This window comes from Ambystoma mexicanum, chromosome 1p, assembly GCF_040938575.1.
Source record: "Ambystoma mexicanum isolate Mex_15411 chromosome 1p, UKY_AmexF1_1, whole genome shotgun sequence".
NCBI lineage: Eukaryota > Metazoa > Chordata > Amphibia > Caudata > Ambystomatidae > Ambystoma > Ambystoma mexicanum.
The window spans coordinates 276,829,100-276,856,878 of record NC_090921.1 but is presented as its reverse complement, the minus strand read 5'-3'; the positions used below and the strand labels follow the sequence as shown (position 1 = coordinate 276,856,878).

At 45.4% G+C, this 27,779-nt stretch overlaps 1 protein-coding gene and 1 long non-coding RNA gene across 6 annotated transcripts in view; one reads left to right on the top strand and one right to left on the bottom strand.

Moving 5' to 3' along the window:
• Positions 1 to 27,779, top strand: part of LOC138568935 (uncharacterized) — a 352,395-nt gene that overhangs the window by 191,242 nt on the left and 133,374 nt on the right. The gene's annotated exons all lie outside the window — the stretch shown is intronic.
• LOC138568884 (CTD small phosphatase-like protein 3) overlaps positions 1 to 27,779 on the bottom strand; it is a 668,014-nt gene that overhangs the window by 546,052 nt on the left and 94,183 nt on the right. The window contains exon 1 of one of the 5 annotated variants that reach the window (XM_069646678.1): positions 26,761 to 26,919. The exons of 3 other annotated variants lie outside the window; for them this stretch is intronic. The gene's annotated coding sequence lies outside the window, so the exon portion shown is untranslated. Of the gene's footprint in view, positions 1 to 26,760; positions 26,920 to 27,779 lie in introns of those variants that run through there. One more of the 5 variants, XM_069646686.1, reaches the window with a different exon arrangement.

The window sequence follows — 27,779 nt, the reverse complement described above, 5'->3', positions numbered from 1 at the left end:
TTGTGCCTTCGGAGTGGGCCGCACACCCTGAATTCCCACTAAGGGTTAATCAATTTCTTTTGTGCTCGTTATTCAGTTAATAAAGTCCAACTTCAATCGTAATTCAGAGATATGTAGATTTTTTAATTTTTCAATTATTGTGTTTATAAAATTCATAAAAGATTGTGCTTAATTGGTTAAACTTCACAAAAAAAGCTAATTATCTCAGTTGAGGCAAAACAGAAAACCCATCCGGCTAATGCATTTCGGATTGTATCCTTCATCAGAGCCAGGTTAGTACTACACACGTTATAATGCATTATAGATGGATTTAGAAGGTTTACAATGTTTAAGTTCATAATTAATCCGTACATCATGTACAACAACCAGATATTCAAGAACAACCAAAATAATCATAATTAATGAACAGGGCACCCACAGGGACAGACAAATATTTAACATAAAAGTGAAATGGGAAAAAAGAGAAAACAAACAAGTAGGCATACATCATTACAAATCGGAAAATGCAGCTTTTACAAAGATAATGGTTTTACTCTATAGTTCAAAATGGTTAATGGAACTGGTCAACTACATACTAAAATGACAACGTGATCCCTTGTGATGATTATGGTGCTTAAAGGTCAAACTAGCGGCGTGTGCTTACTGTGCCAAGGTGTTAATTGTCGTACTATATTGTGTGAGAATGCCTGTGGTTAATTTAGCATGTCACTAACCTGTGTGCCAGTTTGCAACCCACGCGTACTGTCCGCGTGTGGTGTTTCTCTATGAAGCACTGCCTGGTATGGAGAGAACAAACGTTATCTCCTCTGTGTTATTTACTGCCGTCAGTCTATACGCGATCTGACTTCGCGTTGCATTCTACAAAGATATTGCTTACCTGGAGCGTTGTGAGCAGCGTCTTGCTCAATCAACTCCGAACAGCGTCTGGGACTCGCGGTTCGTGTCGTTGCCCTGGGCAACGTTATGTAAACAAAATGGCTGTTCATGTAATGCCAAGTCGGCCATATTGGTAGAGGCAATACTAGGACATTAATGGCATTGAGTGTGAATTTTAGTTAGTAAATGTAAAAAATGTAAATATAAAGATGTTGATTGCACATGTAAAGGATTGTAAGCCTCATGATATCTGCGTGTCGTATGTTGTGCAGCTAGCACGTGTATGTTCTGATAGTTTATGTAGATCCATTGTGTGCCTCATGACTTGGGGTGTCTAATTGGCCATTAATGTAAATTCATGTTGCATATATATGTACTAACATACATAAACAAAATGAATAAATAATAATACAAAATAAATAATAAATATTACAAAAACTATCTGAAGACAGTTTAGCTAGAGAAAACAGTGTTTTCAAATCAGATGGTGATTTATACTTTTTACATGAGCATGTAGCAATTTGGCATGTTCATTATTGACATTGCACGGTGAACAAATGGTGACATTATTACAGGAAGCAGTTGAGATCAAATTCCTCATTGAGTCCTCGTGGTGCCAAAGAATCGAGTCGATCTATCCAATAGGCTTCTCTTTGTTGCCTTCTTTTTTTCAAATCAGCATATGCGTTTGTCATTTCTAGGATTTCCAAAATTTGGAACTTAACTTGAGAGATGTTGTGCTGCTTTGCATTAAAAGTGTCTTGCTACCGCCGAATTAGTGTTTTTATTGCGTATGCATGACTTATGTTCATTCATCCGAATTCTCAGTTTACGACCTGTTTCACCTACATAGTAAAGTCCACATGGGCAACGTATGGAGTAAATACAGTTTTCAGTATTGCAAGTACCATAGCTTTTTATCATGATTTTTTTTCTCCCGTGTATGGATGCGGAACCAGTCCTCCTTTGATGATGTTATTGCAATTACTGCAATTTAAACATGGAAATGTTCCTGTCTTTTTTGGTTTGATCCTTTTGGTTCTGGTGTCTGTAGTGTTAACTAGATAATCCCTAAGGTTACTGGATCTTTGATAAGCAAACGTTGGGGTCTCTAAGAAGAGATTCTTAGTTCTTTCGTCATTTTTAAGTATTGTCCAATGTTTATTTATACATCTTTTGATCTGCATACTTTGGGATGAATATTTAGACACATATACAAGTGATGGGGATTGTTTTTTATCCTTTGGAAAATCAGTTTTATATCCCTCTCCACTCTCTACTCTGCTATATCTGATACTCTTGATATCCTTGCCCCCGTCATGAGAATCCGCCTGAAGCCCAAAGCCAAATGTAACTCCTGGTATGACTCGGATCTCGTCACCCTTCAACGCAAGTGCAGGGTGGCAGAGAGGAAATGGCGTGCTTCATGTTCATCCTCTGACAAACTGGCCTGTCGCCTGTTCCAAAGGCAATACCGGCTCTCCGTTCTCACCAAGAAGAGAGCCCTTATCCAAGCCTGCATCATTGCAGCATCTAACAATTCGGCTGAACTCTTTAAAATCTGCAAGGAGCTGGCCAACCCTGCTGCAGTCTCTACCTCTCCTGTCCCCTCCCAGGCCCTCTGTACAGCACTGGCCTCTCACTTCATTTCAAAAACTCAGGACATCCTGTCCTCACTCTCCTCCCATCACCTCCCCCCCTCTATTCCCTGCCCATCCTCTGGCCCTTCTGCAGCCACCCCTACCCTCTCCTTCTCTGCCTTTCCCCTTTTTTATGCTGACGAGGTTTCGAGACAAGTCCGATCTATGAAAGTATCGTCAACACAGGTTCACCCCTGTTCCTCCAAAACTATTAAGGACCACATCGACTCCTTGGCTCCTGCCCTTGCTGACTTCTGCAATCACTCCTTCGCCTCTGGAGTCTTCCCATCCCCTCAAGCACTCCCTTGTGCACCCCCTTCTTAAGAAACCCTCTTCCGACCCTTCCTGCCCAGCTAACTATCGCCCACTCTCTATCACTCCCTTCCTGGGCAAGCTCCTGGAGAAACTGGCCATCTCCCAGCTTAATCTCCATGCTGAATCTGTTGGTAGCCTTCATGACCATCAGTCTGGCTTCAGAGCTGCCAGAAGCACGGAAACTGCTCTCCTGAACATCCGTGAGGACCTGCTCTCGAACCTTGACTCTAACATTCCATGTGTTCTCATTTTGCTTGATCTCTCTTCTGCCTTTGATACTGTCAACCTTACCATCCTGCTCAACCATCTCCGTGATAACCTGGGTATTACTGGACAGGCTCTGGCTTGGCTGACCGCTTTCCTCTCAAATCGACCCTCCCAGGTCCAACTTGGGTCTTTCCTCTCTGACATCTTTTTCTCTACCTGTGGTGTCCCCCAGGGTTCTAACCTCTCTCCCTGGCTCTTCAACCAGTATCTGGCTCTTCTCGCCCACCGCATCGCTGCTCTCTGCCCCAACTTTCAGTGCTATGCGGATGATACCCAGCTCATTTTCAGGCTACCCTCGGCCTCCTCTTCTCCTTCCCTCATCTCTGACTGGCTTTCTGCTATCCAGGAATGGTGTGCCGCCAACGACCTCTGCCTTAACGCCAGTAAGACTGAGATTCTACTCATCGGCACACCCACTCCCTCCTTCCCTGCAGCTCTCTGGCCGGCCTCTCTTGGCCCTCTTCCTGCTCCTACCTGCAAGGCAAAAAACCTTGGGGTCATCTTCGACTCCACACTCTCCTTCTCTCCTCACATTTCTGACATTTCTAAGAAGTCACACTACCAGCTGCACCTCCTCAGAGGTATCCTTCCTTTCCCCTCCTTCCCCCAGAAGTTCACTGTCTCCAGAGCCCTGGTTCTCTCGAAGCTGGACTACTGTAACAGCCTCTATCTAAATCTGCCTGCCTCTACTCTCCGCCCTCTGCAACTCATCCAGAACAGGACTGCGAGACTTGTCCTTGGCCTCAAGCCCAGGGACCGTATCTCTCCAGGACTGAAATCGCTACACTGGCTCCCTGTGGCTGCGAGGATTAAGTTCAAAACCCTCTGCATTGTCCATAAGGCCTTCTGGGGCTAAAATACCTTCAACTCTCTCTTCCTAAATATCTTCCTTCTCGAGCACTTCGCTCATCCGCCTCCAACTCCCTCAGGGTCAGCCGCTTCTCCAAGCAACGATTTGGAGGGGGGGTGGAGGGGAGATCTCTCTCCGCAGCAGGGGCCTCTCTCTGGAACAGCCTTCCTGCCTCCCTGAAACTTGAGGAGAACCATCTCCGGTTCCGGAAGCACCTCAAAACCTTCCTCTTTGCTTCTGCTTTCTCTCCCCCTCTCCCCTGCTCAGTCACTGAAACTGTACTGAATCAGCAACTGGGCCACTCACCAATCTCGGTCCTTGGCCCAGCCACTCTCCCCTGCACTGCCGCCCTGGCAACCCCTGCACTGCGGGACTGTTTCTGTATCCCTACAGCCCCCTTCCCAGCACTTGTCTGCACTTACCTTGCACTTGCCACCAGCTGGCCCTTATTATTTATCTTGTATGTTACTAACCCTGTACTGCACTTTCCCCTCTCCCTTTCCCCCTGCACTTTTTCCGTCCCCCTACCCATGCACTTGAGCGATCTGAATGACACCTGGCCTAGTAGGATTGTTGTCTGTCTCCCATTGTTCCCCCCTCCCTACCTCGTCGCGCCTTGAAACACTTGTGTATAGGCGCGTTACAAATGTCATATCAATATCATATCTACCTTTCTGGACTGGTCCAAACCATGCATATATGAACCTCCCTCCTTCCCTGGCTCCTCTAATTTTTCTCCATTCTTCCAAATAACCTGGCCATCAATAACTGTTCGATCCCAAGATTTACACACTTTTAGATGTGTAATCAAAAGAGAGTACATCTAACTGAATGTATTACACATTAACTGCCTGAGTTAGTGTGAAGCGTTTTCAGAATACCTGGACAGAGCCAATATTTGTGACGAACAGGGCCTCAGTCATTGCATGGTATATCAAGGCATTAACAGCCCAAAAATAACTATTGCATAATGCTCAATAGACCTTCAGGAGCACCCAGCTCCCAAGAGTAGAATCTAGTAAGCTAAGAAGGGATTGGATTAGATGTCATTTTTTTCCAGGTGGTCGGGGCTTTAATAATGTTGGGATGTTGAAAAACTAGGTTCATCAGCGTTGGAGGACAGTAAGGAGAGGTGGGTAATAACCCCAATAGATAATATTCTTGGTTATACATCAGATTTTCTCCAAATAAGGCCCACAAGGTATTTAAGAAGGCCATTATCACTACTGATCTAGGATTGCATGAGGTTACATCATCTGGAGGAAATCCATTACTCCTCCACTCACAATTAGATTGCATTTTTGTTGGCATGAACCGGACCACTAGACTTCTGGGCTCAGAGACACACCCTACAGTCTTCTTTTATCATGCCAGAGTCTCCATGAGGTTGGACTAGTAGTCAGTAAGAATTTGATCCGATAGGCGATTTAACATGTTTTTACTTCAAAAACCCAGGTTTTTTTGGGGCTAAAATAGGTAATTTTTCTTTATTTTATGAACAAGAAGCCCAAAAGAACTGCAATAGTTACCTGGAATGCTAGTCAAGTAGTGTGACAGGCGATATCAAGAGGGTGAGGAAGCCTGGCACCGAACACCACGACCAGTACTGGCAAACAGACAGGCCCCCTCACCCGCCTTACCCGATGGTTGTTCTTGGAGTGGCAACTGTGCCGCAAGACATCACCACTGAGAAGCTGCAGGCCCAAGGTGACAGACATCGGCAGCAGGAGGACGACAGCATTGACTTAGTCTGAGGACTCCAGGGAAGATGGGTCAGGGTGAGCTGGTCCGGCACAACAGTAGCAGACACAGGATGCTGCATGGGCAGGCAGAGTGTGCAGCTTCCCGACGGACAGTGAGGAGGCGGTGTCAGCAACCCGGATACTGGTGCAGTGCACAAAGGAAGCGCTGGAAAAGTGAGAGCGGCTCCAGCAGATTAAGCCCACATGCACAGGAGTTGGCAGTAGGCCACCATGGATATTGGAGGAAAGCACCCACAAGAGCGGTAAAGACAGCCTCCAGGGGCTCAGCCCTGATGTAGAAGAACCCACTAAACCTCCAGGGAGTGGAATAATAATAAACAAAAGCCTCCAGAGAGACCTTAATGGCAAAACCCCACCAAGCCACCAGGGAATTCTTTTTATGGAACAGGGGCCATTTCATGCAAACACCATTAACCCACTAGTTACTTTACTTCACAAATTTATAACATGCTTCTCAGAACCCTGAGGCATATGGGTGCGACAAGGACTAACAATCAAACATAGAAACATGGAGCTCAGTTTATGGGAAACTGAAGTTTTCAACTAAGTTGATCGTTCTAATTTCTTCCGGCAGAGAGTTCCAGGCCTTCTTTAACTGCAAGTGTGCATCTTGGCTCTTTGAGGTGCAGTGTGCCATTTGATCTGAGCGTTCTTGTATTCTACTTCGCGTGCAGGTCCCTTGAAAGATATATAGGTCCAGTGCGTGTGATGCACTTGTGCGTGATAAGTACCCAAAATTGTACCCCATCTTCAATGGGTAACCAATGTAAGTCTCTTCTTGCTTTGGTTACATTGTCAGATCTCCTTAGCCCTGTGATGGTTCTGACTGCGCATTTCTGTATGACCTGTAGTCTTACAAACTCTGCCTTGTTGATGCCTAAAAGAAGACTACCACAGTAATCCAAGAATAGCTCTAGCTATGATTTCACAGTTGGTTTTGGAAAGGGACGGATCTGTGCAAGTAATTTTAGATGGTGTAGAGATGAGTCTACCAAGTGGCTCACTTGTGCCCTCATGTTAAGATGCTGATCCAATACAATGCCTAATGTTTTCAGTTTTGTTTTCTATATGGAGTCCTGCCAAGGTGAACATTTTGTAATTAGCCCCTAACTTTTCTATTCTATTAGGGGTTCCAACAACCATATGTTCTGTCTTTTCTTTGTTCAATGCGAGTCCGTTTTCAACCATCCATGCTTGGATGATGTCATCAACTTTGTTCAATCTTACGGAGTCCTGCTAATGATTTCCCGATAGCGGGATGACACATTGCGTGTGTTCCACCATTGTCCGTGGTACGCAGCAAATTGGATTTAAGCTCTAGTAAATCTGTCTCCGTACCATGGCCTGGTCTAAAACCAGATTACCTGCCATGTAGTACCTTATGATTATTCAGAAACTCAGATCTGAATATACGCAACCCGATGTACATTTCATGGAGCACGCTGGCCCAAAATTGTGGATTAGACTAGTGCAGCATTGGCTAAGCCATCTGGTCCGGGATGGTTTTAGCCTTGCTAATATATGTAAACTTAATTTCAATATTAAATGCCAGAGCTCTGCTATACACAAAAGAGGGTTTGTGTTTCACACTACATTGTTCCCAATATAAATCCCTTACATGTGTCTTCCGCTATGGCACACATATCCTTAGGAGCCCTTGCGGCCAGATACGTTCGATAAAGAGATCAGAATTTCCTGAAGTTGCGTGTTTAAATCAGGCCACATCCCATTTTCCAGTTGTCAGATTCAAGGCTGGATTTATGGTTACATGGCCAATTCTTGCATTTGGAACACAGTCCCAATCTGTTTTTTGTTCGTGAGCATTCAGGTTCTTATTATATAATGCTGCGGTATTAACAAATACAACAACGTTGTATTTCTGACTGCGGCTGCTTTCACTTTGAGTCTCCTGGGTTCCCCCGACCAGGGGATCGAACCTGTGTTGCTCTGCGTCGTCTTGTTTCCAAAGCAAGCGTGTTGCTCCAGAGCTATCCTCCTAAGATTGATTAAGCTATGTATAAAGTAGCACTGCCCTCTTAGACAGAATTTCCTGGAGAAAAAGGTTTGCATTTGAGCTCATTTGCAAACCCACAATATCTTGCTGTTGTAGCTCAGAACTGGAGGTGAACTTCCAGCGATGGCTACTAGTTGGCGTTGTTGAATGTGGGACTTGGCTCAAACCTTTTAAACCCACCATAGGTTAGTTTACCATCAGTTCGTTTATCCTTATACAATTGCACACCTTTCAACCAAACTGCACCACATTTTGCATAGTTAACGGTTAGGATCCTCTTGACATTACTGGTTACATGATCCTCTGGACATTACTTGTTACATGACATTTGGATACCCCACCCCTTTCTCTGGATTTCAGCACCTTCACACATGAGAAGGTTGACTGAAATCGGCAAAACATCGATGTGGTCTTGGAAGGACCAGCTAAAGCTCCTTTTTAGCATCTCGATGCGTGGAAATTCAAAGGCCTCCTAAACCTCGTTTCCGGACCCTACGACGCAGTGTTTGAGATATTTGCACTGCCTTCCAAAAAGCGAAAATCTATTGGACAAATGAATCCAAAATTGAAGACTGAGATAATTATGGTCCTGTCTGCAGAAACCGTGCAGAGTACGGGTACTTTTTACTAGTACCAAATATAACCATAGAGTCTATCAGCTGCCCACAATTATTTAATCTTAATTGCCAACAGGCAGCACAATTTCTCCAAAGATGAATTTGTTAGCGAATTTCCAAGCACCACCGACATGGCTGATTTGACATGTTTCACGTTATAATCATTTACTTCACTTCTTGTGAATAAATCCCAATGTAGACACGAAGACATAATACCAAAGCTCTCAATCTAGGCGTCTGTCAACACTTAAGTGTTGCCTAATATTTTTTTTAAACAATTCTGCATTATACAGTTTTTAGACCAGAAGGTTTATACTCTCCTAAAACATTTGATAACTAATTCCCAGAAAATCTGTATGTAAACTATAATTCCGAATCTGGATTTATAGCCACAGTGTGATGAAGTTTAAATATCGGTCTCCCGTGTCATACTCTTCAGCTTTTTTCATTAGAAACCTAATGAACTACAACTTGGATATGTCCACGGGAAAGCATTTTAATGCAAACCACCACACAAGGTTATGAACCCAGCCAAACCAGCACAACCCCCGGAGACAAATGCACTCCATATGCACGCAGACACCCCACACACGGACCAACTATGCCACCCTCGCATGGCAACCAACCACAACAACTCACACTGACACTAAACAGCAAAACTCCACACCAACTCCAATAACACGCCTTTGCAACAGTCAAAGCACCCCTACTCCACGTGCACAAAAGGCCCCCCAAACGGACTCAAGCAACCCGTGGGCACCGACCCTCACCATCTGGAAGCAAAAAGGAAACCCATACAGCGGCAAGTTTTTTCTACACTGAAACTACCAATGCAACAGCGGAAGCACTTGTAAGATCGCTCTCCTCCGACTAATAAACCCAACCACCACTGTTCTTTCAGAGCCCCCGAGTGCCATTAAACCATGCAAATGGTAGCGCAGCCCGCTATAAATCCCATCAACACAACATAACCTCGGAGAACAAAGGGCCAGGTGCAATAGCCATCGGACAGCGCCACGAGGACCCTCCTACTCGCTACTGCGCGCTGCTCCTCCTCCCAGAAGAGTATTGGTCAGGAATGTCCCGAGTTCAGCACCTAGTTGCCTTTCTTTGTTTTTCTGCACCAAGGAAACATTCCCATGACGATAGGGAGCGTTTCACCCTGCTTTTCCCTCTGTGATGTGGGCCAATGAACATGTTTGATGATTAATGCAGTTCAAGATGTGGTTCATGTTATACAGCCTGAATGATGAAACCGGGGAAATCGCCCCTTTCAGTTCGCATTGGAAATTATCTTCATTATAAACTAGGTAGCACACAGGCAAAGACCTGCACCCATGACATTGTCAATGGATCCAAGGCACAAGAGGACAGATTAGAAGATTCTCCTTGGCTGCTATAGCCTCCAGTCCTCATTTGCATTCTGGGATGTGTAGTCGGTCATTTAATGAAGAACAATTAAACACTGCAGAACCGCTCTGCAAACAAGTCTTCATAATCTGTGCAAGCAGAAGCCATAGGTTCACACATGTTTAAGAAAGAAGAGCAGTTTCTATGCTAGGAGCCAGTGTCACTGAAAACAACTTCGCCACTTAACACATTGACGGTCATCGGTTATATGCTACAAGGATACAGAACTGCAACAATTTAAACTACTGCTTCTTTCCAAAAAAGATGTGTTCGCATTTTTTCCACACTGTCATTTTGCATTTGAAACCCTTAAACTAAATCACACCCATTCATTTTCTGTTTGGCACAGGCGGGGTGCTTTTCCCAGCTTTAGGTATGTGGGACTCCAAACCTTTTGAAAACGGCCCGACACATATCTTAAGCCAGCCTTGTACAGCCAGTTCATACAGGATCCTCCTCACCCAGCTATGGCTTTCAACTAGTCCACTCAGTTACTTATTGCTTACGCCCCCTCCCCCGTCTCTACACACCCATCGATTCAAGTCTTGCAAGCACTGCCTGCCTCGTCTTCAACTAATCATCTTCCCACCCTTGTATTTGACTTATACCTCTTACAACCACAGATTCCATTCACCTCTGCATTTAAGTTCATGGAATCTGCCACTTAGGCAATCAAATTAGCCATTGATGTTTGTGGTCTCCAAACTGTACTGCTGGCCCCCCGTAAGGCCGAAGGATGTCAGGTGGGAGGGAGTATGCGAGGCTTTTCAAAAAGGAAGGCCAGTGGCTACTTTTATTAGAACCTCCAAGCAGATGTCGCATCTGGGGGGCCTGGCAGCAATATTTTTACTCAAGGGGCCGCAGCATAAAAAGGTTTTTAATACCACTGCTTTAAACTTCCCTAAAATCTCTCCACTGTCTCACAGTGGCCGCAAGGACCAAATTAAAGGCTCCCTGCATCATTCAAAAGGCTTTCTCGGGCCTGGGACCACACCATCTCCTTCACCTCCCTAAATACTTCCCTGAGCCCTACGCTCCACCAACTCTCAGCTTGTTAAACGCTTCTCCCTTTGGCTGGTGAGTCTCTTTGAACAGCCTCCCTGCCCCCCTCAGACTTGAGCCGGACCTCAAGTTGCGGAAACATCTCAAAACTCTGCTTTTCTCTACCCCTTTCCCTCTTTACCTTCCCTGCTAATCATCCCACTGCCACTGAGGCTGGCGACCTGGTCCTTCATGAATCTCACAGATTACCAGGTCCTCTACCTAGTCGACACCAGCACACGCCCCGCCCTCCCCCTTCAGCACTGCGTTTGCGGTCCCACCGCCTGGCGGCTGTGCATCCCATCCTCCGCCTGAGGACTAAACCAGTTGCAACGTGGCGTCCCGTTGTATGACGCAAAATCCTTTACCAACATGGTCGCCATGGAAAGGGAAGTCGGGGCCCTGTACAGAGCCCCCTCTTCCCTTTCCATGGCAAGGTGCGGCTGTGAATGCCGCTGCAGCCGCTAAAAGATAAGTTGGGGCAGGGGGTATTAAAAATAAAAAGAAAGGGGGTGAAGGAGGGTAGGGAAGATGGTGGTGGGGGATTCGGCCGTCAGGCGGCTTGGAACGTGGGCTTACACCGGTGGTTCAAGCCTGTGTTCCTAGCCACCTGAATGGCGTGGCTGGCTCCTCCCTGCCCGGGTGCCATTATTCTATTCAAAACAGTGAAGTAATAGACAGTAGCAGCTTGGCGAGTTTCAAATTAGCCTCCAAAACGATACTTTGAACTGACGCCTGTTGGTCTCCATTTCAAAATTAATCTTTGCCAATCTGCAACAAACAGTGTCTAGTCAAATGGTCGACACAATTTGGTCGACAGGACAAATGATCGAATTTTTTTTTAGTTAAATATATATATTTTTTAGGTTTTCGTTTAGGGAAAAAAGGGGTTTTTAGCAAAAAAAAAAAAAGGGGGGTTGGGGACCCCCCCCCCCCCAAAAAAAAAAATGAAAAAAAAAAAAAATTCGACCATTTGACCCGTCGACCTTTTGGTGTCTACCATTTGTCCTGTCGACCATTTAAATTCGACCAGTTGACCTACAACCGCAACATTACAGAGGACCACGAATAGACCGTTGGCTAAAGCCTTATAGTATTAAGAGGAGGCTTCTTCCTCTCAGAAGCACAGGACCCCAACTGTGTCACTGCACTACACAGTAGACAATAGAACTGGCAATGAAATGTGCATCTTTGTCACCGTCTCTTCACAGGTATGTGGGCTAATGCGTAGAGCAGTGATACAATGTGGCCATGAGTTTACCTTCAGGACGGATGTACCCTCAGCTGGAAAAGGTAAAGCTTCCAGTAAACCTATTCTTGTTACTTTGTAATAGTATTTTTTTATTTTATTCATACAAGTGTGAAAATAATTAAAATTTAAAAGTACATACAATATCAATTTACATACAATATACTAAAAGTTCATATCGAACTAATAAACCCCTCATTCAAAGCCATGGTCTGACAGCGTACAACTACGCAGACACCAAGCTCATCTTCAACCACAACTCTGACAACGCCCTCAATAAATGCCTTACTGATATAAACAACTGAATAGTTAATATGGTATTTTATTGAGAGCAGACCTTGCTTTGAGAAGCAACCGAGCACTTTACAGAGGCATACAATACAGATACATAACAGAGCGCTTTTCAGAAGTAGCAACAGAACAGATACAGGGGTAGCATACAAAGGGTCACAGAGGAGGGGTACAGCTTTATCTGGTGGTGGGGAGGAGAGAGATGGTGTCTAGTGAGATAGATTGCACGAGGGCCAATGTGATGGCCTAGGTGTTGAGGCGTGAAGAGTTGGGTCTTGAGTTATTTTCTGAATTGTTGGAGCAAGTCCGATGCCGACAAGGGAGGAGGTTCCATAGTCTTGGGGCATTGGCAGAGAAGGCTTGTTTCAACTGTAATGAACAACTTCAAACTAAACCCAACCAAAACAGAAATAATGATGTCCCCCTGAGAAGACAATCAAACAAAGACATTCCTCACCTGGCCCATGAGCAAGGTAAACAAACCAAAGTCGTCTGATAAAAAAATCTAGGAATCCTCAGGGACAATGGTCTCACTCTGGAAACATAAGTCAACGCAATAGCAAAAACATGTTTTACCATCTATGGTTAATAAGGGGGATCCTCCATTACATCGATTTCCCCACACAGAATCCTCACAATTACAGAGTGTCTACCTGTGAATGCCAGAACGACTCATCAAAAAACTACAAAGCATACACAATACAGCAGCAAGACTACTCCGAGACAAAATTAAAAGACCACATTACACTGGCCCAGACAGTTCTACACTGGCTACCAGTAAAGAAATGCATGCACCTCAATGTCCTCTGTATTGCCCATAAATCAGTACATGGACAAGGAGCTGAATTCCTCCAAGCAAAAATCACAATACCAGCCGAGAAGAGAAGATCTAGCACAGACTTTCAAACAGAAGCAAAACACTACGAGAAAAGAAAATTTGGACCAACCGCTGACTCCCATCTGACAAACTATGGAACTCCATCCCAAAGGAAATAAAAATGACGAAAGACCACCCATCCTTCAGGAAACTAAAAACCTGCACATTCAAATTGCCAAGATAAACAGACCGACTATACTACAACCACCCCCAAAAGCAATCCACTGCAATCTTCTACAATGGACGCTTCAACAAACTAAGCTCGGAACAATCAAAGAAACAGGATAAATACCCTTTGAAAGAAACATTAATACAGCTCCATAATACACAGAGACCATCCAAAACCCACTAACCATTCCCCCTCTCGCTTCTACACCCCTCACCTACCACATACAATATACAATATATTATGGCATTTATTACGTGCCTATACACAAGTGTTTCACTATGCCCAGGGGGCTAGTGAAACAACCCACCAAAAACTTAAACAGCACACCACTCTCCAACCAAATTACAACTACAATAACCTCTGACACCAAACAACTCAAACACAGGATTCCACTCTTCCGGATACAACAAGCCCCAGTGCACAAAACAAAGCACACCCAGAACACTCACACGCAGACGTAAATTCCGCCTGGTTCTGCACGCATCAACAACTATCCTTTCCATCCCTCGTCACTAACCAACCCACTTTTCCTTACAGAGCCACGTAAGCACCTGGAAACTATGAAAATGCCAACGGTGCGCAGTAGAAATCAACCTGATATAACCGACAAAACAATAGCAATTATGAGGGTATCCATATAGTACACAACTGATCATTATATTTAACTAGTTCCATCATTACATTTCTTTCGCCTATTCATTGTACAATACGGTCCAGAGCCATGCGGATTAAAATCCACATTCCTGTGAGATGCTCCCAACATTATCGAGCGGCTTCCATAACCATCCATAGCTTCATAAGTTTCATCACTAGAGATACTGGTTGGCCAACGGATCCAGAATCCAGCTTTGTCTATATAAAAGAGGGACCATGAACAAATCCATCAAGGTGACGTTACGCCCCCCGCCCTTCCCGCAACACATTGAAGTAGCAGGTATCTGGCTGTCCCCCTTGTGCACAAAATCTACAATGTATTTCCTCTGGGGGTATATACCCAATCTCGAGCCCAATTTGGCCATACATGATATTTGGTTAAATCACAGTTTCCAGAATAATGATCGGACTATAGAACTTTAATAAATAAGGCTACATCTTTCCCAAGTGACTGTGAGACTACCTAGTCATGTGTGTGTTTTTTAGTGGACCATGTCCCGGTTATACATGTTATCCCAGCAATTGGCTCTCGCTTTTCATTGACTGGCCGAAACTAACGACAGCCCGGCAAAGATTAATTTTAAAATTGCTGACATCTGTGCCCCACAGGAGTCAATTGAAGGGGCCACTTGCATGTTTACATGTAGACAATGGCAATTCATCAAGGTGCTACCCATGAATGCTACAAAGCTTTGGAAGGAAAAGGTAGCACGCTGAGACTAAGTTCCCCAACTTGGCCACGCCAAGCCACATGGGGGGCAGAGGGAGGGTCTCTAGAGGCGTGCCTGCCTTTGCTCAACCATGCATCAGGAACAAACTGCTGGAAACGTTGCTAGCGACGTTCGTGCCATTACTCTGCCCATTTCTTCCTCCTCCACCAGCGAAATGTTGATTTGGTCAACTGTGTACAGGCTGGGACTGGCCTATGAGGCAATGCCCGAACCAACCACAAAATGCTAGTGTGGGCCAGTTTTTTTGTCAACGCGGGCCACTTTTTTGTGGCCCAGTTTGATAAGTTGCTTTACCATGCGGCTAGTAGTTTGGACCAGTGTTACGGAATACATATTCTTTAAAATGCACAATTTGCATCACATTTTATCAAAATCCTCCCCCTTAGGTACTGCTAAATCTGTCGCAAGAGGTGTGAATCGTCATTTGCAACTGTGGGCCACTTTCACACTGGTGCCCGAGACAATGTTGCCACAGACCGGCACTGGCTGTTTACCCACTGAAATGGCCTCAAGGACATCTTTACCCTACTCCTGCAAGACTGGGCTCCTGCTGCACGCAAACCAGAGAATGCCAAATGTGGGAGCCTAATTCAGCAGCAAATATAAAATCCTTACTGATTGCCAAAAAGTTCAACTATGAAAAGATGTGGTTATTATACGCCCATAAAACTAAAACTAGAGACATGAAGGTAATAACGTGGTCCCCATTACATTTTATCAAAGACTAAAGAACAACAATTAAACACTAAGGAATAAATCAACTACATTGATTTCTTTTCAATTCTAAGACATGGCACAGAGGCTCCCATTATGCACTTCACGCTTCTTTAATGTAAAAGAGCAAGAAAAAAGGCAGGAGGATAGCTCAGGGGCAAGGCACAGCACACTGCCGCAAGGGTTAGACGCGGATATGCAGTGCTGCATAGGGAGCAAAAGAATTTTTAGGGAGTACAAATCGAAGTCCCATTCACAAGTATTTTGTGAGTACAAATGTTTAAAAAAGGAATGGATTTGTAGTAAATATTTCTTTGCACCTAGTTAGGCCTGCACATTGAAAAGGCACACTTACCTCTTCTGATCTGGCAGTAATAATAGTTTCTTTCTGTGGCAGTGCATGTACTAATGGTCCAAACAGATCCATGGAGCCATGTGGGTAAAAGCAGAGCTGCAGACTATGTTTCCCGTTTCCTATTTTTTGTCGGGAGTAGATTTGCTCCACTTTTTTCTTTTTTGGGGAGCATTTGCCCAGATTTAGGGAGTAAAAGTGGCTGATGCACCACTTAGCGGGCGCTGCTGTGACAATTTTTGCGGATCCGTCACACAGAGCAACAGGCGCCAGTGAGATCAGCTTTGTCATGCGCCAGCCGCACATTCCCTCCACTTCATTGCTCCTCCACCCACATTAGAGCATCATCCTCCGCTCTCCCTCGGCCGATCTTCTGCCCTCCCCCCTTGCACACCCACCATCAGCCTGGTTTGGGTTGTGGGGAATCACTTGTCCGGGTAGCCCTACTTGACCCTAACCCCAGGGAAGCCTTGCCTGGGCAGCCAGCCAAGGGCTAAGGCAAAGGGCACCTCCCTAGGCACCCATTTACCCTGGGCCCCCCAGCCCTGCCAGGGCCGACCCTTGTTTGGTGTGAGGAATTTTGGGACCCCTTTAGCACAATTTTAGGTCTGCATTTTGAATCTAGCTTCTGTGTTGTGCCACTACCCTGTGTCTTTTCCATAGGGATGGTGCCATGGACCTGTATTTTGGGCCTGGCTGTATTTTGAATCTGGCTGTTTTTTTCTGCCACTACCTTACGTCTCTTTCTACAGGGATGGTGTTGTAGGCTTGTATTTTGAATCCCGCTGCTGTCGGGTGCCACTACCCTGCATCTTTTCCCAACGGGATAGTGCTGCAGGCTTGCATCTCGAAGCGGGCAGGGACTCTCTGGTACATATAGCACTCCATCTCAATGGAACATATCCCGCCCAGGACATGGCCACTCACCTGCATACATCTGCAACAATTCTCTACTCAACTCTATAATGCACATCTCTTGACAGTATCACAGCAGCCATCCACTAGCCAAATCCCCATCAGGGACTTGGGTCTCCCTCCCGAACTTCGTGCTGGTTAAAATGCAGACACAAGCACACACATTCTAAAAATGCTCCTTGAATTCTCATACCTCTGTCCTCGTAGGGCGTTCACCCCATAGCACTCTGAGGCGATAGCAATGGTATTGGTGGGGGGGGGGGGGATGGGGTGGTATACAAATGCCATGTAACTTAACTGCAGAAGTCTTGTGCAAGTTCAACCACACCACTGAGGCCCTTCATGCCCTGCACAGGCTCCCGCTGTAAGCATGGCGGCATCTTCTACAAGGCCGTCGCTTTGCTCACGCTACCTCGCTGTCACGCTCAGCATCTCCAGAGGCCTGCGCTCCACCAGAAGCCAGAACATCTCTAGGCTTGAACACTGCCAGTGCAGCAGGGAGAGAACTAGAAGACAGGCCTTCTCCATCTAGGCCCCCAACCTGTGGAACCTACGCCCCAATCAACAGCTGACTCAGCCCCACTTGCTTCTACATTTCAGGGAGGAACTCGGGGCCCTCTGTTCCCCCCCAACACCTAGGCCCACACCCTCTTCACACCTAACGGCCTTTGTTGGCTCCCCTCACAATATCCTTCCCCTATGACTTGTTAAGTGTTGCTTTCAGAGCTCGGTCCACGCTCAGTAAATACACCAAGAATAATAAATCAACTAAATGAAAATAAATGGGATATTACATTTAAATGACACGTCCATTATAAATGTAGGCATACTTGAAAGTACTCTATTCTTTTGCATTGGTGACCCCTAGCATTAATCTGCAGAGACTCTACACTACGCGGAAGTCCAGTCTGGGCCATGCTAAATAAATCCCATAACTAGTTCTGTGGTTTTGTATATTAATTTTAAAACGCACCCGCGTCTCGTGCCGATGGGTAGTCGGTACATGCCATATGGGATTTGATCACCAGTCTTGGTGAGTAAAGTGTTTAGGTACTTGTTCCTGACTGGAAGGCCCCAGTATGCCTCACAAAGTCAGCCCATTTAGTCATGCTTTGCTTCATTGCAAAAGTGTCTCACGCCATCATGCGCCCTAAAAAAACGTATTTTGTAGGCTTGGCTCCGTGGGGTGGGCGGTGGTGCCAGTGCAGTTTGTGAAGTCCACTGTAGTACTAGGCTCCCTGCTGGGTGACGCCCTTTCGACTCGCCCTCGTCTTCCCTCCCCAGTGGCCTGGCTTGTGTGATAAGAGTCGGCTGAGGTGCCTGGAGGCACGTGCTTGATGTGTTGTATGCGACAGTGTGGGAAGTCAGTGGGGATGGGGGCCTCTAAACATGTAAGCCTTTACTCAAATCTGGTGGGACAACGACTCTCGCAGACATTGTGGGTACAGGGACCAGACGTCCAGGTTTTGCCAAGAAGGTTCTGGAATAAGACTCTGTCCCGAGGGTTTTTCATTTAACTATCTCGTCTCTTAGGGGTAGGCTCGAACCCCCCCAACCTCTCAATTAGCAGTCACATGCATGATTGGGCCGCCTTCCTAGCAAGGCATGAAATGACAAATAGCTCCTTTGTTTTCAACATGCTTAGGATCACGGCCTTGCCCACCACGTTTCTATCCAGGGGAATGTCTGGAACACCCCCCAAACTCCCGCACACATTTCCCACTACTCAAGTGCAGCCACTGTCAAATTGTAGTGCTACTTTTATGTTGGGGACCCATCCTGGTTCTTTATTTTTAGTGTGGGCTATTCGGTGTCGCTTGTGACACCTGTAAGCCGCAATTACATTAGAATACAGAAAGGGAGAAATGGCATTCTAGGTGGGACACCCAGCTTGTAGGCGTTTAGTTATTTGGCCATTTCATGCCTGCCTGTGGCCATGCCATAATAATCCGTATGGCCATTTCCACCCAGCTCCTGTAGCTCCCCGCCCAAAACTCCTCCTCATGGAAACTGTTGGAGCTACCTTTAATCAGGACTTTGCACTCGAAGTGCCTGCCAGTGTTTTTTCAAATTAGTCTTCTAAACAATGTAATGACTTACTTGGAGTTATAAACGCATGACTAGTGTAATACAAATGTCTTAACCAGGTATGCCTTAAGCCTTATAAGCACTATGCTTGTGCTTCATTGGAGTCTTGTTAAAAACAAGCATTACCAAAGCCACCCGTTTTGGCTTATGGATACGTTTTGGGCATTTGCCAGGCACTGCTATTAGATGGCCAGGTACTCACACCATATGCTACCCTCGACAGCCAGTTAATACCACCACAGCAGTGTCTGGCAAGTGCCTTTTCCATGCCTACACAAAAGAAAAAAACTGTTGGCATTGCCAATGCGAGCTTTTAAGTCTGGTCGCCCCAATTGTGGGGCAGCACTAAAACCTCATTTAGCGAACACTCAAATTGTCGAAATAAAATGTTTTAAAAGCACAAAAACGCGTAAACCTGTTTTTCGTGTCCCTTCTCAAGTAGAACGCGGTCATATAAGCCATTTTCTTTATTTTTTCTTAACGGCGTTTGCTGCTTACAAACCGGCTTCCCCGCACGGTTTACACAGGCAGAGAGACCCCGTGTCCGTGCACTCCCCATCGTGCATAGGAGAGTAACTTCTGTGCACTCCAAATTGCAGAATAGTATAGCACGTCATGCAAGGGAAGCCTAATAATGTGCACTCTCATATTAAAATTAGAGGAGGGCCCTGTGTTGGAGAAGAATGCTTCTGTGCACCGTTATATGGTGCCTCATGCAGGAGAACCTTGCCTCTGTGCACTCCACAATTACACAACTATATAACCCCACCACAATTACACAACTATATAACCCCATGCAGGGGAATCCCTATACTGTGCACTCCCCAATTACACAGCTATATGACCCCATGCAGGGGAATCCCTATACTGTGCACTACTCAATTACACAGCTATATGACCCCATGCAGGGCAATCCCTATACTGTGCACTCCCCAATTACACAGCTATATAACCCCATGCAGGGGAATCCCTATACTGTGCACTCCCCAATTACACAGCTGTATAACCCCATGCAGAGGAATCCCTATACTGTGCACTCCCCAATTACACAGCTATATGACCCCATGCAGGGCAATCCCTATACTGTGCACTCCCCAATTACACAGCTATATGACCCCATGCAGGGCAATCCCTATACTGTGCACTCCCCAATTACACAGCTATATATACCCCATGCAGGGGAATCCCTATACTGTGCGCTCCCCAATTACACAGCTATATAACCCCATGCAGGGGAATCCCTATACTGTGCGCTCCCCAATTACACAGCTATATAAACCCATGCAGGGGAATCCCTATACTGTGCACTCCCCAATTACACAGCTATATGACCCCATGCAGGGCAATCCCTATACTGTGCACTCCCCAATTACACAGCTATATAACCCCATGCAGGGGAATCCCTATACTGTGCACTCCCCAATTACACAGCTATATAACCCCATGCAGGGGAATCCCTATACTGTGCACTCCCCAATTACACAGCTATATAACCCCCATGCAGGGGAATCCCTATACTGTGCACTCCCCAATTATACAGCTATTACCCCATGCACTTGCCTGCACATATCCCAGTCTCCACGACTGGGTGCACTTGGACTTCCCTCTCCCTGTGACCATCTGTTCACTTGCACGATCCAAATGCAAAGTGCCTGAAGATCTTCTGTCTGGTCCCCCTTGTCTTCTCCCCTTAACTGCACTGGTAAAACTGCAGAATCACAGTCAGGCCCTTTTTCTGTGTCTCAACTTTTAAATGTAGCTAACGCACGTGCTCTGCCTGTGCAGACTATTATCGTATCAACGTTTCAAGGGCTCTGAGCGACTGTTCCACCCCCAACCCCATGTTTCCACCCTCCTTGACCGCTTTGAAAAACAAAACAATACAATACAATGCAGGGGAATCCTAATATTGTGCATGTGCACAGCTATATTACCACACGCAAGAGAGAACACTGCCTCTGCACGCTCCCCAAATACGGATTGGGCCTCTATAATCTCCTCCCTGTGGGCAAAATGGGTCCAGGTAAGCTAAAGTTGACCCTGGTAATGTCCGGGAGAGCGTAATGTTACGTTTCAAATCGTGGAACACACGAGGCTATTCTCATCTCTTCTCAAATATGTCCTGTATGAATATTCTAAGAAATTGTATCTGCTTACAGGAGACTTGGCTCACTTCTGTACCTATCCTGGACAGCAACAGTGTTTTCACTCAGTTGGCCAAGGTTTGCCGAGGGGGTGGGGGGGCTGGGAGGCCCTCGGGGGGACTTTTGATTGACAAATCCTTGGGCCTCAGTGTGGTAGTAGTTGCAGATCTACCCTTTGGTGTCCTGTGAGTGGGTCTTAGTTCTGCAGATGGGATGACCAATTTCTTACTGGCCAATATTTACTGGCATAGGGGTATGGAACAGGTGAACCAGTTTGTGTATAGTGTTGGTCTCGTTATTGATGATTGGGTTGGGACACATTTAAATGGGAAAGATTGTGACTCGCAACCTAATGTGGGGGATCCAGATGAGATTCTGAACGCTCATTCAGGGAAGAGACTCTTGGGCCAAAAGTGGCAATCAGGCTTGGGGAGGGAAGGGGTGGGGAGGGGACGCCGTCTACAGACTCTTGTGCGAAGAACGACTGACGACAATAATGTTGGCGAGTGGCATTGAGGTAATAGTTCTTCCCTAATTGATATATATCTCTGTTCCTAATTAACCTTTGCCGCTCATTTGACATTCAGAGAACAGATAGTGATCACTCCATCTTAACAGCTCTGTTCGACTGGACGGTATTTGAGAGAATCTCGATCACAGCTCCAAGTGACTGTCAATGCGACAGGCAACGCTGTTAGATGGACAGATCTGAACATTTGCCATCTAAATCAGAAGATAAAACAGGCACTTAATAAGTCCACTTTTCAGTGGAAAATTAACAACATTAATGCAAACGAGTTCTAGATTTTTGTGGGCTCAATGGTTGCTGGGCTAGCAGCCGGAAGAGGAGGAAGCATGAAAGTACCAGTTAGACATCCCCATTGCTATCGTGCTGAATTAGCTGTAGCAAAAAAAGTGGTGAGGCGAGAAGTGAAAGTAATCTAGCGCGCTTATTCTGATAAGGCTATTTGTAAGGATCTAATTAGAAAAGCCAAGCAGTCTTCTACAAATCACTGCTAATCTATGAAATCTCGTATTCTGCAACAAGACGCAGAATATGATTCTGGGGATCTTAATTAACTGATGTTGGTGCCTTCTGGTACCTGGTAAATGGACAAGATCCTAACCATGTAATTTCACAGTTGAATTCAATTTCTGAACAGGAATGGGTAAAGTTCCATGAGGAAAGGTTTGGGCCACCTAATAATGACCATCTACTAGGTGTAGAAATAACAGGCGGGACTAGTTGGAAGCCTCATTTAGATATTGCCACCATCCAAAATTTGATTACGAGATCTCGTGCCCCAGGGCCTAATGGCCTTATGAACAATACCTTCAAGGACAATCAACACATCTGGTCTAATCTTATGTACCTGGAGTTTAGTGACATTCTCGCCACAGGTGTAACACCAACCTCCTGCAATACGGCCCATGTAGTCCCCATATTCAAGTGTGGTAGCAGGACTGATCCAGCTAATTATTGCCCCATTTAGCTTATTGACGCGGATTGTAAGATCTTTTTGGCGTTCCTGCTGTCACACCTTGAAGAATAGGCATGCATTTTGCATCCTCTTGAACGAATACAGACCCAACCAGCACATCAAACTTAACGCGACAACTAATAAACCATCCCAACCCGGTCTCCACCATGGACAATATCTCAACCAGAACAAGGGACACATTGAAATCCATCACACTCTACACCCCTATATCACCAAGACTGGAACAACAGAGGGGTAGCTACCCTATTTACTGGCCGGAACAAACCAACCCCACCATCAACCTTATCGGTCTACTCGATCAAGGTGACTGACCAACACAGAACCACGCCACCCAAAAGACTCCACCGTGAAAAACCCACCTGGAACAGAACCCCAACCAACACCACACCGGTCAGAACAAACAATACGAACACCACCACAAAAGGGAAATCAAGCAAACTACACTGCAGCCTCCTCAACGTTAGACCCATGGCAAAACAACAGAAATCAATGACATCCAAGCGAAGGAGGCTCAGACGTGCTCTTCCTTACAGAAACCTGGCTATCAAGACAACTATAATGCCATCGCGAATTAACCAATACCCGTTCAATTATAAATTAATTCATGCCAACAGAGAAAACCAAAGAGGAGGCGGAATCGCAATTATACACAAAACACAGCTGAGCATCTCGAATCATCACAACCAACGCGGAAGACTATGAATCCCTCCTAGTCTAGATAGAACTCGACGACCAATCCAACATAGTATTCCTCCTGATCTATAGACCACCTTTGTACAACCCCCAACTTTGCCACAAAACTGCCATGCTATCAACCAACTACGACAACCTAGTCATACTGAGAGATTTCAACATATGGTTCAAAAAAGAAAATGTGTACACAGCAAACTCACTCTGCGCACTCCTGGAAACCTTGCAGTTCAAGCAAATAGTAAATGGATCCACCCACGACGCCGGACACACTCTGGATGCAATTTTCTGCAGGGATGAACTACGCGCATTTGCGCCACTTACACCAATGGTGTGGGTGACCACTTCTGGATACCATTCTACATCACACCCCAAAACCTCCTTACTGGCTGGGAAAGAAATACTCCCAACTGCATGAATAGAAACAGTAAGAACTTAGACCTAGAGGCCCTAACAAACCGCCCCAAGTGAAATAGATGCCACGAATACAAACAGATACAACAGAAGACACAACAGAAGACATACTCAAGAATTGGATCACCAAGGCCCTTTACTAATTAGCACCAATTAGCACCAGCTAAAACATTCAAAGCAACACCAAAAAAAGTGGCCGCAAAATGGTTCACAGAAGATCTGAAAAAAAGCTCCAAAAAAACAACTGCAAAATGGAAACAAAATGGAGAGAATACACCAGACAAGACAAAATAAAATACCAAAGACAACTCAAATTGTACAAAGCAACAGTCCTCCAAGCAAAAAAAAAAACAAAAAAAACAAAAAAAAAACAACTGTACTACGTCACAAGAATAGAATCGTCAAATAATCCACAGAAAGAACTCTTAATCACAGATTAAAAAAAAAACCTCTTGCTGCAAAAATTCCAAAACCCCTACACAAACACCTTGTGACAAAATGACCAACCGCCAGAGAGCAAAAATAGACACTACAGGAGACCATCAACCTAGCAGAGGCAAATACAACCACTGGACCACAGACAACAGATGAAACCGATTACAACAAAACTCATCTGCCTAGAACCAAGCGCAGAGGAAACGTTTGTCACACTGATCAAGGACACCAACCTTGCAGGATCTCCAAGGGACCGCTGGACGTCTTCAAAGGAATCCTCAGCCACAGAACCCCAGCGACACACTTCCGGAATCTAATGAATCCATCACTCAAAAGAGGAATCGTACCGTCCTCCTTCAAATCAGCATTCATCAAACCACTGATAAAAAAGTTCTAAAAGCGCAGAAGACCCAAGCAACTACAGACAGATATCCAACTTGCCCTACCCAGCGAATATCCTGGAGAAACAAGTATACAAAATCCGTCAAACAGACCGATGAGAGAACAGAATCAGCACTACTATCAATATAGAATGACCTGAAAATAAATGCAGACAACAGCCAATTGGCCCTCCTCTTATTGGACATTTCAGTGACTTTTGACACAATCAGCCACGCAACACGAACAAAAAGATGGCGGTAATAAGGCAGGAATCCGCCCTAAAGTGGCTTACCTTATTCCTAACAAACTGAACCAAAAGTACCTACCTACGACTGTTCACCTCAAACGCCAAAAATATATCCTGCAGAGTCCCACAGGGTTCCAGCCTCTCCTCTACTTTTCAACACCTACATGTGCCCACTGATGAGAATCATTCCATCCCACAGACCTACCGCCTACAAGTATGCAGACAACACAACTGATTGTGAAAACCAACAGAACACATGAACAAAATAACATCGTTCAACAACTGCCTCACAGACATATACAACTGGATGACAACGAACAATCTCAAACTGAACCCGGCATAAACGGAAATAATGCTCTCACCCGTAGGGTTCGACAGAGGGTACTCACAACAGGATTGGCCAATCAGCATAGGAACACAACCAGAGACTGCCACTGTAGTAAACAACCTAGGAATACTCACGGACAACAGACTATCAGAGGAATCGCAAGTCAACGCAATCGCCAGAAAATGCTTCTTCGTCCTACAACTACTCAGAGGATTCCTCACTCCCTCTCCTTCTCCCACAGAACCCTCACAATCATATCCCTGATACTCACAAGAAATACCTACACAAACAGCCTCTACCTAGGAATGCCAGAAAGACTCACAATGAAACCCCAAAGGGTGTATAATACAGCAGCCAGGATCCTACTAAGACTAAACAGAAGAGACCACATCACTCCACAACTGAAAACCCTAGACTGCTTACCAGTAAAAAAGCGCATCAAATTCAAAGCACTCTGCATCGCCCACAAAGCCTTGTACAGACAAGTAGCAGAATTCCTCCAAGACTAGATTAGACGGTATCGCCCAGGAAGGGAACCAAGATCCAGCAACGACCTACAAATCGAGGCAAAACAAAGAAAAGGGAATTCGGCGGAACAGCATTCTCACGTTTAATTGCCAACACATGGAACAACATGCCCCAAGCATATAGAACCACAGAAGACCACATCACCTTCAGGAAACTGCTCAACACCTGGCTATCCAGCAGACAATGACAACCTAGAATGGACACCAGCAACACCGCCACCACAGATAAACAACCAGACAGGAGACGAGAGGGGCCAAAGAACCGCAAACAAGAGCCTGGCTAGATACCGTCAAGCAGCATCCAAAGGGCCGCCACTGAGAGAGACCACAACAAACTGACTGACTTTACTAACCCTCTTTCCTTCCTGCTCCTCCTACATAACGGACGCCTCTACACCAGATCTTGGACTAGCCACACTCAAAAGATACAGAGAACCATTACTGTGCCGACATACAGAGCGAACCACCCACATAGCCCAATACCAATTAAAATGCAACAACACACCAAAGATGCCAGACTACCTTACAGCTATGGGCAGAAATTGCTCATTGAAACTCTCACTGAACCTGAAGACGCCTGGGGTGTCGTAAATACTACTTCAAAAGCATAGTCAATAATTCATAATTTTATCTTCAGTTGAAGGAAAACACCTGAAATAATCTTCAAATTGCTCCACATTTGTAAATAATCCATTTGTGTTAATTTAAGAAGGTAGTTAGCAGAAGCCCTGGCCGATGCATTTCAGACATTAGGTTCTTCTTCAGGGCAGGCTCTAAAAACAATTAACAGACATGAGGCTGTATAAACCACTTCTACTCATACTGTCACAATTACACATTCACAACATAGACATTTAATGTAGCAGATCTTTAAAACATACTTGTCAAGCAGTAGACTGCGTTTGCATACTTATAGGCTCTACTCTCAATACAGAATTCTCACCCCATTATGACTGAAATTTATCTTGGTGCATTTAAAACTAAAAACAAGAAATTATACAGTTATGTAGCCATGCCCAATTTTCAGCTCCATATACCAGTGTAAATTAAGTTAGCAACAACCATCCATTTTATAGCTTAAAATGGTGAAACCGTTACCACCTTCTTTATCCAAACTTTGTCTAACTTTCTACAGCTACGACAACCCATGACTCTACATTCCTTATGGACACTATCTAGCCAGTGCACATGACCAACCCATCATAACCACACAACACTAACACAAAAAACTACCACACACCTGCAGCATGGAATCTTACCCATACGGTTACAATGCGCAAGGCCGCTCAGAAGTGTCCACATGCACAATACTCACAGATGCCAATTCTTCCTGCTTCTAAACCTATCCTCTCACCCTTTTCCTTAGTAACCCCCGTATTTTGTAGGCTTCGTTCTGTTGCGTGAGCGGTGGTGCCAGTGCAGTTTGTGAAGTTCACTGTAGTACTAGGCTCCCTGATGGGTGACGCCCTTTTGACTCGCCCTCATCTTCCCTCTTCCATGGCCTGGCTTGTGTGATAAGAGTCGGCTGAGGTGCCTGGAGGCACGTGCTTGATGTGTTGTATGCGACAGTGTGGGAAGTCGGTGGGGATGCGGGCCTCTAAACAAATCAGCTTTTACTCAAATCTGGTGGGACAACGACTCTGGCAGACATTGTGGGTACAGTGACCAGGCATCCTGGTTTTGCCAGGATGGTTCCCGAATAGGGCTCCGTCCCGAAAGTTATTTTTCCATTTAACAATCGCGTCTCTTACGGGTAGGCCCGAACCCCCAACCACTCAATCAGCAGTCGCATGCATGATTGTGCCGTCTTCCTAGCAAGGCATGAAATGGCAAATCACTCATTTGCTTTGAACATCCTTACAATCACAGCCTTGCCCACCAAGTTTCCATCTAGGGGAATGTCTGGAACACCCCCCCAAACATTTCCCATAACTGAAGTGCAGCCACTGTCAAATTGTAATCCTAATTTTATGTTGGGGACCTATGCTGGTTCTTTATTTTTAGTTTGAGCTATTAGGTGTCGCGTAAGCGGCACTTACATTAGAATACAGAAAGGGAGCAATGGCATACTAGGTGGGACACCCAGCTTGTAGGTGTTTAGTTATTTGCCCACCTCATGCCTGCCCGTGGCCATGCCATACTAATCCGTATAGCCATTCCCACCCAGCCCCTGCACCTCCCCGCCCAAAACTCTTCATGGGAACTGTATGAGCTAGCATTAGTCAAGACTTCCCATCAAACTTTGCACTCGAAGTGCCTGCCAGTGTTTTTTCAAAGT